We start from the raw sequence: 12,778 nt of genomic DNA, 5'->3' as shown, positions 1-12,778 counted from the left end.
CATTATGTAATTGCTTCTTCCAAACTATAGGATCCCATTGACAGTTTAAATTTTTCAACTCTGGCATTTTCCTCGTATTTTCAAATTAAACTGTTTCCTTGAAAACTATATGGCCAAGGCCACCACCCATCATATAGGAAAATCACCCAGTAGAGTCTCAGTATTTAACATATTATTTAATCTCTTCTTTCTGAATTATGAGCATTTTGATTCTGATGGTCTAGCAGAAGTGTAAAAACTATATTTTTTAGCCCCAAATCTTATACAGATAAACAAAGAGATAAAAACATACATAGAGTAAGGCACTATGGTGGGACTGCCTAGTGGGGCATGGAGTTTAGGTTACAGAATCCTTGTTTTCCAGCAGCTCCCAGAACTCTGAGGAATCCTGGGGCTCTCAGGACATGGTTTGAAATCCTCTGGTCTACACATTATCCATTCGGGTGCTTTGAACTCCAGGTCAGCCCTTTACAACCTGCTATTTTCAAGGAGATGCAGAGGTCAGTGGAAACTGGAATTTCCCATATCTTAGAAAAATAAATACTAATAAAGGGAGTATCAAAGTGCCAACCATTAGACCGGGGGCTGCCAGGCTTTCGCCTCTGGACACTATGCTGCTCAGGCTCAGCCATTTACCCCTGTAACAGGAATATGTTTGCTGAACCCCAACTAGTAGCATATGATTTCATAGTTCATTAAACACCTTACAGTTAGTTGTACTCCAATATTCATTCTTCCATTATTTTTCAAAACAATAGAAGCCAATATTTTTATCATGACATAAAAGAGAGACTGTATTTCCAGCCTCCCTTGCAGCTATGCATGGCCATATAACCAAATTCTGGACCAGAGAACGTGAGTGGAAGTGATTTAATGTCCAGGCTGCGGTCTTAAATGATGATCACCCTCTTCCCTCTTTCTTCCACCTGCTTACCTGGATCATGGAGGTAGGGAGCCATTTGGGATCATTCATATAAGGGCAACACCCTAAAGATGGAGGAAAACAAATAGGAGTTAGGTCTTTGGACAACCTTATAGAACAGAGCTCTACAACAGCCCTGGACCTCCTGCTTCCAGACTATTATATAAAAGAAAAATAAAGTCTGTCTTTTGTAAGTCCCTTTTGTTTAGGATCTCTATTTTATGTAGGTGAATGTTTATCCTAATTAATACAATAACCAAGGTCAGAATCGGGAGAGCATCACCTCAATCCAATGAGTCCTCCAGCCAAAAAAAATTCAGTCCTGAGATCAGTCACCCAGTGGGTAATTGTAGGCCTGAGGCAACCCCTGGGAGCTACCACCCTCTAGCATTCAAAATCTAACCCCTGCTTCTCACAATGCAGGTGCAGACAAATGTGCAACCCAGCTCCCCTCTGTTCTATCTCTGCATGTTCTGCAGGGCCTGTGGAGGCTGTCCACTTCCAGAGCCAGTGGTCATGGCCAGGTCACAGTGCCCTACACTTGGGGAGGACCTTGGAATATGCTAAGCTCTGGTGAGAGAGACTTCTAAAGGTAGCAGCTGAAACAAACCAGGGTCCCTGTTTCTAACTATGCACAGCCCCTCTGCCAGCAAAAGGAGGGCTGTATCACTCCCCATTGCCGAGCTTACCCACCCACCCCCAGCCCCAGCTCCGGGTCCCACTCCTCCAATACATCCTATCAGATCCTGCCTCCAGAAGAGATTTGTTTCAGACAGGAGGTGACCAGGGTAATACAATACATTTTCATGAAATTTTAGCAAGTTTCAAAATAATTATGGCCTGTGAAAAGAATAGTTTTAAAAATCTTTGTAGCATTCTTTGTTAACTTCTTATGTACCACGTGGTTTTCCCAGGATTGTCCATTTGTACGTCTGAAATCTCAACCAGATGCCATACCTTAGAAGGATGGAAGGTGGAATGAAGCCCCCAAGCTGAACACAGAGACTGGTGACCAGCCACCTTTCACTGCCTTGACTCACCCCTCTCTGCATCCTGCTCACTCCTACCTATACCTTGTTCACCTTGGAAGATTACAGGGTGTTAGAACTACAGGGAATCTTGGAGGTCATCTGATCTAGTGGTTTTCCTTGCAGGAAAGTTACTCTTGATACAAATTTAATCTCGTGTGGAATATTAACGTTTAAGACAAAAGCAGAAATTCACTAGAATATATTTATTTCATGAGTTCAAATATGGTATACATATATGGTATATACACCTTTTATATATATAATGTAAAGTATATCTCTGACAACTCTGATGATTGATTTGATGAATGTAAAAATTTAGAATAACCACAATCATATTGTCCTTAGCATCTGATTTTTATTTTATTTTGGTTCAGTTGCACAACACTTAGAGAATACTGATTCATCTGGCTAAGTAGTTGCAAGTGGTAATAGGTTTTGTACTGTTTTGTTTTAAATCAACTTGCCTTACAGCTTGGGTTTCTGCTCAACTAAATTCATCCAGAAGCTTACAGGAAAAGTAGTAAGAAATATCTGTTTCAAAGTTGAATTGTTAGTAACACCTAATAAATTCTTGAGTTTCTAATGGTAAAGTCAGAAAGGAAGCATTCATTGTAGTTCTAATGTGATGTCTTCAAGATGCGAGAGAGTCAGTGGTGAGTGCACAAACAAGGCTTAAGCCATGGGGAGAACCAATGCAAATAAGCTTGAGCTGGCCCTTAACAGAGCAGGTGCAAATGTACTGTGGTCATGAATGCACTTGTGCAATTTTATGTCAGTGGAGACATGCAGCGGTCATGTCAGAATTTAAGAGAGACAAACAGACAGACCAGTGCAGAATATCAACATCCCTCACCAAATATGTACATCCACAGGCAAGGTTTTATTCTGATGTTCATTCCAGATAAGTTAACCTAGCAGCGTATTTTTATATGCTGATGTTCTTAGATAAATTAAAATGTGAAATAAAACACATCTGAATGTGTGTTATTTTACTGCAGTGTTTTAAAACAGTTAAAATGTATTCTACAGGGGAAGTTCAAACGAAAAGTTTGCAGAGCTACTAAAACCCTTCCATGGAACCCTGGTCTGAAAACCACTTATGAGGCCCACATAAGTATTCTAAGTCCAAACAGGTAAATTTCGTTCCCTGAGTCATTGTGGCAGGTTCAAGACTAAGGCCTGGGTCTCTGACTCCCATTCTAGTGCTCTTTCCACTAGACTGCTCTATGCCCATCACATCTCTCATCCAAGGGCATGTTCCAGACATGAGATCTAAATCCTGGTGGCCCAATGCAGGAAACCCATTTAGATGGGTGTGTGCCCAGGAATGCCTAACTATGACTATGAACTCTAAGGCTTTTACATTCTCTAAAATTGGGGAAATTATAAACCCAAAATGTATGGCTTGGAATTGGGCCTTCTCTTCATTCATGAGGTGCTGGACATGAGATGAGTAGGGTGAGACCACATAGCTCAGGGCACGTGTTTTTTAGTCCATGGTTTCCTATGTTAGAATTTGATTTCCAAGCCAGTTGGTGAAGGTTATGGTACTTTCCGTAAGGCACTGTATTCGTTTCCTAGGCCTGCCATAACAAAGTATTGAATACCACAGACTGGATGGCTTAAACGATAGAAATTTACTTTCTCACAGTTCTGGAGGCTGGAAGTCCCAGATCAAGGTGTGTGCAGGGGTGGTTTCTTCTGAGGCCTCTCTCATTGTCTTGCAGATGGCCGCCTTCTCCCTCTGTCCTCACATGGTCTTTCCTCTTTGCATGTCTATCTCCTAATCTCTTCCTATAAGGACACCAATTATATTGAACTAGGACCTACCCATATGGCCTCAGTTTTCCTTAATTACATCTTTAAAAGTCCCATCTCCAAATACAGTCACATTCTGCGGTATGGGGACTTAGGGCTTCAACACGTGAATTTGAGGGGATACAATTCAGCCCATAACAGCCATAATGGTCAGTTGGGGTTGTCAAGTTCCATTAAGGGGATCAGAGTATGAGGACCAGGAGGGAAAAATCTGCCAGAGATCTGATCTCTCAATATTCCTCCTTTACCTCAATCTGGGCACGATCTTAGATGCTCCAAAGGAAAGGCTGAAACTGCATTCAAACACCTCCTTAGTTTCTATTTCCGTGCAGATTCAGAGACACACAGATTTGAAAATCTCGGGATATATTTTTGGTACTTTTACTTTCCTAATTTAGCACTCTAGACTTAAATATTAAAAAAAAAGAAAGGGTTGAAGATTAAGAAGGGGAGATTTTGGAGATTTCTAAACATCCAGAATACCTGCAGCTTGGGGAGTGTGATAATCTATATAAGCTTTACAATCTATGAAAATTTAGTCTTCTAAACTCAGTTTGGATGAACAAAACCTAATTTTGTCATTAACAGGTGTATATATAAAAAGAAATATGAATGGCTAATTTATACATAAATGGTGTTCAAGATCACTCGTTAATGAAATGCAAATGAGATTAAAATAAGATTCCATTTTCTACCCATCACTGACAGAAAAATTAAAATGTTTGATAATATGCAGGATTGGAGAAGGTATGAGAAAGTACGCACTGTTGATAGATACATAATTTGGTAGGGAAATTTTGCAGCATTTTTAATCCAGAATCAGCAGAAAAACTTCTAACATTTTCTGCATCGAAGAAAAGGTTTGTGTCCGAACTGCTAAGATGTGCCTGGCCAGGGCTCCAGAATCATCTATCATTCAAAACCTGTCTCCCCTCACAAGTTTGGTCTTGACAGTTGACCATAACCATGACCATGTTATGGCTGAGTATATTTATTTATAACATACTTCCTCCAACTTTTAGATGCTCTTAGTGCCAAGTCAATAAAAAGAATCTTAGCTCTCCTGCACTCATCCATAACCAAGTCTGGCATTTCTTCCTTTAAAATTCCTCCAGGACGAACCATCCCCATGCCCACTGCCCCATTCCCACTGATTCACAGTGGTCCATTTTACGCCAAGCTCTACTCTCCACCAATGTAGCTGCCACTAACTCCCCTCTCTACCTGCTGAACCTCAGGTTATTTCCTGCTTAAGAACTTTCAATGGTTACCCATTACCTATTTCATCTCTTTCAGAAATTCTCAAGGGATTCAATTCCGTGATATGAGCCCTCCAAATATTATTTCCTATCATTTCTTTCAATAAATCTTCCAATCTAATTAGTCATATCTCCTCTTTATCCAAAACTCATGCTCCTCTTCATTTCTATGCCTTTGATCCCATGGTTACCCCCACCTGTAATTTCTTCTCTCCTGCCTTCCTAAATGCTATTTCTCTTCCAATGCCTAAAAATGAATTGTTTGATTTTACTGAGTATTATTTAGTGTTTTTATGATCCATGATTTCCCATGGCAAAGATCACAAAGTCTTCCATTCAATCAAACATTCACTAAATTTTTCTCTCACTTGGACACCTGTGATATACTAAACGTTCTGATAGAAACTTGTGATACAGAGATCAACTCAATGCAACCCAGCCAGACAAAGTGGAAGGAAGGCCCTCCAGGCAGGAGGAACAACACGAACAAAGGCACGCAGCTATGGGTGTGGCTTATGCAGAAAATAACATCTGATGAAGGTTCATGGTCGAGTGGGTCAGAGGGAGATGACTCCATTTTTACTTGGAGTCTGTACATGTTCCTCAAGTTGCTGCAACAGGCATATTGGCACACGTCAGAGGAAAAGGCTTTAATTAAAGTGTGAGATCCCAGGATTAGGCACTCAGAAGATTCCTCCAGCTCCATCTTTCTGTGGTTTCAGTTGGTAAGGGTACTTAACAGATTTCCTTCAATCATTAATGTGGCTCTAAGATTTAATTTTTTTTAAAAAAATCAGGAGTTATTTATATGAAGGGTAAGACTCTAGCGAGGCAGGACCAATCACAAGCTGGGACTGAGGATGGGGAAGGCAGGGGAGGTCTGGGAGGCAGAGTCAGCAGTGACCCAAGCACCAGGTGAGGTGTGCTCTCACCTTGGGAAAGAAGCCAGGCAGATGTGGGACAGAGGTTTTATTCTGTGTGGTGCCTTCCTTCAGGAGGTTTCAAAGCTTTATGCAGGCACTATTGACTGTGTAATTTGCTAATTCCTATGCCCCTGCCCTGAAGCAGGCCCCCAAAGTGTCAGTCCAACCTGCTGTGGCCTCTGGTCCAGGGCTTAAAAGATGCAGAAAGGGATAAGATTAAGTGTCACTGGGTCTGATCCATTCCACCCAGATGTGTAGAAATGTAATTTACATTTCCACATACATCTTTGCCCTCCAGGGCCAAGAAAATTCCAACTCTGCCTTCCCAAAAGCTAGGCCTTCAATGCCCCAAATATGACAGTTTATAAAGTAATCACCATGCTTTTTTTTTTTTTCTCATTCTATCTGTTTTGTCTTTAAATTTAGGCTCTATGACTTCAAAACTATCAGTTCCATCTTCCTCTCCTTTTAGCTGGTCTTGATCATTTTTTCCTGTCTTAACTGTTAAAAATCATATTTTCAGGGTCACTGAAAGGCTCGGTAATATATTTCAACCAAATAATTCATAGAAATATCTGTCAAGCAGCTCGAATTTTCAACAACCCAAACTAACCCAAATTTACATTTTAGGAGAACATTAAACTACTAGAGAAAATGTTCTCTCTACAGTGAGTTTTTCAGATGTTTTCTAAGGCCATGCGATGTGCAAATCTAGACTAGTCCCTTCTTTCATTGGAGATCTTCTCCTCAACAGCGAACGCCATTAATAACGCTTCTCACTGGGATAAAAATGAACATCTTTTCCACTAGGACGCAAATCTCTGAAACTAGAAATATTCAAACCTCAATAACAACAAAAGATTTCCCAACTTCGTATTTCCTTTTTTTTTCTATTGTTGTTCCCGGTAGTAAAACAAAACCACCACACAAACAAAAAACACTGGGATCATTTGACTACATTTGTTTTCTTCCTGAAGGCATTCTTCCAGAGACATATGTGTTCCCGTTGTCACTGTCCTTTTTCCTGACTGCAGCCTGGTGTCTGGATAAATAATGACAAAACAGGAGCTAGAGAAATGGCAGAGCATCTGCTCAACATGGTCTAAGCCCTCGTCAGCTCTGCCTGATTGGCCTTGGATGGAGTGGGGGACTCAATCCCTACCTCATTTCAGTTTTTAGTGAAATTCTTTGGATAAGGACAAAAAAATCAAGTGAAACAGCAGACTGGAGACAGGCTACAGCAGGAATGGAGCATTCCCATACTACAGCATATTTACGCTCTAGGGAGAAAAGAGACCCAAGACAACATAAATTCAGAAATCCATGAGCCCTGGGAATAAATCTCACGGTCATTGGCCTCTTCGCTGTCTTTGAGTCAGTAGTAGCTGCAACCTGCAAGACGTCTCTTAAAGCTGCACCGAATCCAGCTCTCCTGAGGTTTGGGGCTCACAGTTTACTCTTGGAGGAATCAAAGACCTTTAGATGGCTAAGGTGAAATAGATGATCGCCGCCCTCCAGCTCTGTGGGGTAGCCAAGCACCCTGCTCTGAACTTTATTAAAGCATTCATCACACCATTGTAATTAATGTTTACATCTCTCTCTCCCACTGGACTGTGAGCTCCCCAAGGGCAGGAATCATTTCTTACCCATCTGTCTATTCACAGTGCCTAGCTCTGTTCCTGACACAAAGAAGACTCCCTACAAATGTCTGCTGGTGGATGGATGGATGGATGGATGGATGGATGGATGGATGGATGGACGGACGGAAGGAAGGATACATGGATAGTTGAAGGAAGTGGTCCTGGAGTTTAAAACAAACAAACAAACCCTGAAACAAACATACAAGAACAACAAACAAACAAAAAATCCTATCCCCTATCTTTGCTTGCAAAAGGAAATCCTTGCACTACGCTAAAATCTGTATTGAAGGACATTTTCTTGGGTAGCTTTTTCAAATACTATTCAAATAATGTCACTCCAAATCTTTCTGCTTTCTCTTTGGAGGAAAATTACTTTGATTAATTGTCCAACATGTTCCAAATATTTCCAAACAAGATTCTGGGTGATCAGCGATGATTGGAAAGGCAGAAATCATTTTCCCCTTCAGTGTCAGGATGGACAACTGCATCCAGCAAACATGACCCCATAACAGGAAGAAGGAGGCAGCAAAGTGAATGGGGGAGAGGACAATCTTGGGGGTTTAGTTGGTTAGTCTCTGTGCCAGTTACCACCATCCCACCCCTGGCATCTTGACTCAAGGGAGTTCCCTAGGCTCTATCAACTCTGATCTGCCTCCCCCACCCAGTAATTTATACGAACAACTCTTTACCCCATGAGAATAAAGCTGTAGGAAAGTCTAAGCACCTTTAAAAATCATATGGCAATCCTGCTTTAAACCAAGGATAATGATTTAACCTCAAGTAGAGCCAGAAGTTATTGCTGGTTACTACTAGTTTAATCCCTAGTGGACACTTTTTCCTATATCCCCTTTTCTTTCCTAAGTATCTACCTCTTCGTTTCCCTTCAACCCATCTACTTCGGTCCTTCCCCCATGACCTATACTTCAGCCCCGTCATTGGAACCTACAATCCCCACAGACCTTATTTAACCCCACTAATGGCCCTGAGAACTAAAAAGAGTTCTGACCTTTGGTCTAGGCACATAAATATTCATTGCTATTTATTTCCACTGCACTTTTCTAAAGGGTTTCTCATGTTTCACTGTAGCCAGATATATTCCATGAATCCCAAGAAACCCAAGAGACATGAACCCAGATGGGCCCAAATATCAACACAGCTCCCCAAACCCTCCCAAAGCCTACATTCATCACCTCCCAACCCTTGCACAGGGACCCTCAGGTACCATAATTTAGAGGGAAAATGTGGTTCCTATTAAAGAGAACTGTTGTCTCATATTGTGGAAAGTTGTTTTTCCTTCTTCTTTTTTTCCCAATTTCTAATTAAATATGCACTTTTGTGGAAAAAAAAAAAAACCAAGGCCCTTTCCATGTGAGGAAAGAAGAAGAACACGGTGGCATTATTAGCCTACCTGTGAGCTCACCCATCATCTGCATGGCCTCATGGCTAATGGGAAGGGGACAGGGGACATGGGAGGTCTCACTGTGCTTTATTAGAAACACATCTGTGCAAATGGCAAGCTGGGAACATGTCTTCTATCTCCTCCGCTGGGAAAATAGAAAAGGAACTCCCCATGCTCTCATTTAAGTTTCATGTATATCTTAGAAAATTATGGATCTTTTGATAACTAAAGTATAGAAAATGGAATCTGAAGAGACAGCCTGGACTTATAGGAGGCTGTTATTTTTAAGATTGCTGAGTGTTATCTATTCAAATTTCCAGTGAATAATCAAGGGTGACAGTCAGCTTCTGTCTCGGGCCATTTTGTGTTTCCCCTCTGGAGTCTGATGTGTAATCAAACAACCAATAATACAGGCAGAGAGAAGGGAAAAAATTGAGAGGGGAGGGAAGGGGAATATCTTAATGTTTTCTAACGTTTCTAAACTAAATAAAGTTTCAAGCTACCCAGGAAACCTTTTCAACCGCTCCATGAAATCAGACTCCTTCTGCACTAAAGCCAGTTCAACACCACTTAGCATTTAATTGTTCTCTAAGTGCTTGGCATCTGGGTGCCTTATCTTCCCAACCACACGGAAGGCTCACTCAGGATGGAGACCATGTTTACATTTCCAGCAGAGAGCTTGTGCGACCCAGCACAAGGTCAAGGCATGTCTGTTGATTGATGGCAAAGTGTGCCTCTTTTGACTTCACTTAGTAAAACAAGATTGGCCAGAAATGATCACAGCAATGTATCTTATATTCAAGATCAAATTCCAGTGCTCATACTAAATAAGAAGTTTAATGAGAAAGTGCACATTGGAAGACCACAAGGGAATATGACCATCAGAAAACTAGGTTTTTGAATAGATCGTATAGTCCCTCCGAGTTCTTATATTTTTGTGCGTACTGTCAACATTTGAGAATTTAATAATGTTCAGAGTTGTCATGTTATTTCATTTATGTTTTGCCAGATTATAACTTGATCCCCAACTTTAAAGCCATACTTTGGAATAAATGCATTTGGGATGATTTTGGAACAGGACCAAGAATGCTGGAATTATATGCAAACAAATCAGAAAAATAACCAGAGGAGTTTTGAGTCACTGGCCTTTCCTTCTGATTCAGCTTTAACCATTAGTGAGAACACGGTGGGGCATTTAGACCCCAAGACCCAGAGGCGGCCGCATAGAGTGGATGTAAAAGGACAGCTCAGTGGCTAGAAAAGCTGCCCATTTATAGCACCTTTACCTCCTCACACCACACCTAGCAGAGACTTAGTGGAGACCTACATGCAAATTTAGGGACAGACCCAAGAAAGAGCCAGGTAGGAAGCAGAGTCTAAGTTATACAGCACAAAGACTAATACCTCTGGAGAGACTGAGAAGAAATCAAGTTGAAATCAAAAAATTAATGATTGCTAGTGGTTACAGCAAGCCAAGGGTCTGAAACCAAAGGAGCAGGAAGATACTGTATTAGTTTGCTAGGGCTGCTGTAACAAAGCACTACAAACTGTGTGGCTAATACAACAGCAATGTATTGCCTCACAGTTCTGGAGGCTGAAGGTCAAGGTGAAGTCTGAGACCAGGGTTGGCTCCTTCTGAGGGCTGAGAGACAGAACCCGGTTTGTGCCCCTTTCCTAGCTTCTGGTGGTTTGCTGGCGAACTTTGACGTTCCTCGGCTTATAGAAACATCATTCTGATCTCTGCATCCATCTGTGCATGACGGTCTTCCTAGGCATCTGTCATCCCTGTGTCCAGATTTCCCCCTTTTATAAGGATATCAGTTGGATTGAATTACGGCTCACCTGAGGACGTCATTTTAATTTGATTATGTCAGTAAAGATCCCATCTCTAAATAAGGTCACATTCGGAGGTCCTGGAGTTAGGACTACAACTTATATTTTGGCGGGGAATGGGGAATGAAGATACAGTTCAACTCATAACTGACAGAAATTAAAAAGCAAGGATCAGTGGTCAGGAGGACATTGGTCTAGAGCCCAGGAGCTCTGGTAGAAAAACGTCAGAACCAATAATAATTGAAACCATGGTCTGGAACTATGCAAGAGTTCCTTAAACGTTCTTCCTGTCTTCAGTCTCTCCCCCTTTCCATCTACCTTCAGTAATGCTGCCAGGTTTCTTACTGCACATAGAGATGATCGTGGCCACCCCTACACTCAGAGCCACCCATGGCTATCCACCGTTGCTCTTAAAGTATAGAATGTAAGTCGATTTGAAGGGCGAACTCTCCTCATTCGGCACCTTAGGAAGTTCAGGCCCAGAAAGAACAAAAGACTTGGCCAGTCTCTCATTTGCCAAACGAGGGATCACTCAAATCTCAACTCCTGCCCCTAGGCTGCCCTGCTCCTTGAGCCCTAATTAAAATGAAACTCTAACTCAGATTGGTCAAACTCACACAGCGAAATCAAGTAATCACAGAGCAGACTATGTCTCCTCTTTAGTCCAGAAATATTCCCTAAACTGGAGCTAGGCAATGTGGAACAAGCAAAGCTGCAGCAGCCAGAAATCCTGTTCCTGGCCTCAGGAAGAACTATACCAACTCTACGTTGGTAGTTACATTTCCCTCTGGGCAACTGCCTCCAGCGGGGGTTTCCCAGGATGGACAAGAGCAGGTGAGACACAGATGGGCAGGAGGGGGGAATGACACAGTCACGTCAACAGGACATCCCTGTTGGGCCCTAAGTGAAAATCCTCACCAAGAGAATCACCACCCTTTGGATGGGGCCAAATGGTACACATCTTACACCAAGAACCAAGGCAAGGCTAATGCCATTCATGTTTCTGCCCTGGCCTCCCCAGAGCATTTATCTCAGTGTCCCACACTCAGGGAGGATGGTCTTGATCAAATGCTGCTTGGTTTTCTTCCTTGGCCCCCTCACCTCTCCTTTCACACTTACTTTCTTTCTCTGTCTTTGCCTCCACCTGCCATAGTTCTTGAACCAAATATCAGGACACTCAGTCTGCTTAGCATTATTTCTGATGAGTTGATTCATTCCCACCAAAAGTCTCACTCAAGTGGAGGTTTTCATCACACTTAATTAACATAATTAGTGGCTTGACCTTCATGACCAGAAAAGAGAAAAACAGTCAGAAGCTGAGGAGAAGTCTGGTTTCAAGGATGGATGCCATTTTCCTGTATGTACAAGGAAGTCTCCTGAACCCGAAGTACAGCCTTAAAATGTAGACAATGCCCTAGCTGGACCAGTCAAGAGTAAACTCCAGGACAGCTGCCAGCGCCTACCCTGCTTTAGGGTGAAATCCAGCCAAAGGTCCATAAATGCATCTGTTTTCAATTCACATGCACCGTGAAGGGGAAGGCATCACGGAAGACAAAGCCGACTCCGTCCCGCCGGCTGCACTCCGACGCGGTCCCCATTCGGAGGCCGATAATTAGGCTGGCTAAATCTTTTAATCTCAAAATTGGAAAACATGACTTTGCATGGCTCTGTAAATGTTAATGACCAATAAAACCAGCTGTAGCACCACATTTGGTTCAGTTTATTAATGTGCTATTTTAGATGAGCTGAAGTAAAAAGAGATTCCATTATCCAACTCGAGACGCCTCCCCTGTGTGCAGCCCCTTAGACAGTGCTTTCACCCTGCCAGAAACCCAGATTCTCAAGCTGCCCTTTTCCTTTTAGGGCTAAGTTCTGTTGTTGTTTCATTTTGGTTTGGTTCGGTTTGGTTTGGCTGGTTGGTTTTGGGCTGTGTGCGTGTGTGTGTGTGTGTGT

At 42.1% G+C, this 12,778-nt stretch overlaps 1 long non-coding RNA gene across 1 annotated transcript in view; it reads right to left on the bottom strand.

Moving 5' to 3' along the window:
• Nucleotides 1-12,778, bottom strand: part of LOC125960915 (uncharacterized) — a 113,659-nt gene that overhangs the window by 88,782 nt on the left and 12,099 nt on the right. Inside the window, exons 2-3 of the long non-coding RNA XR_007471102.1 lie at nt 3,595-3,747; nt 935-987 (exon numbers count right to left, since the gene is read on the bottom strand). This is a non-coding gene — a long non-coding RNA (uncharacterized LOC125960915). The remainder of the gene's footprint in view (nt 1-934; nt 988-3,594; nt 3,748-12,778) is intronic.

The sequence above is a fragment of the Orcinus orca genome, chromosome 13 (genome assembly GCF_937001465.1).
Source record: "Orcinus orca chromosome 13, mOrcOrc1.1, whole genome shotgun sequence".
Classification (NCBI taxonomy): domain Eukaryota; kingdom Metazoa; phylum Chordata; class Mammalia; order Artiodactyla; family Delphinidae; genus Orcinus; species Orcinus orca.
This window is presented reverse-complemented; position numbering and strand designations above follow the sequence as displayed.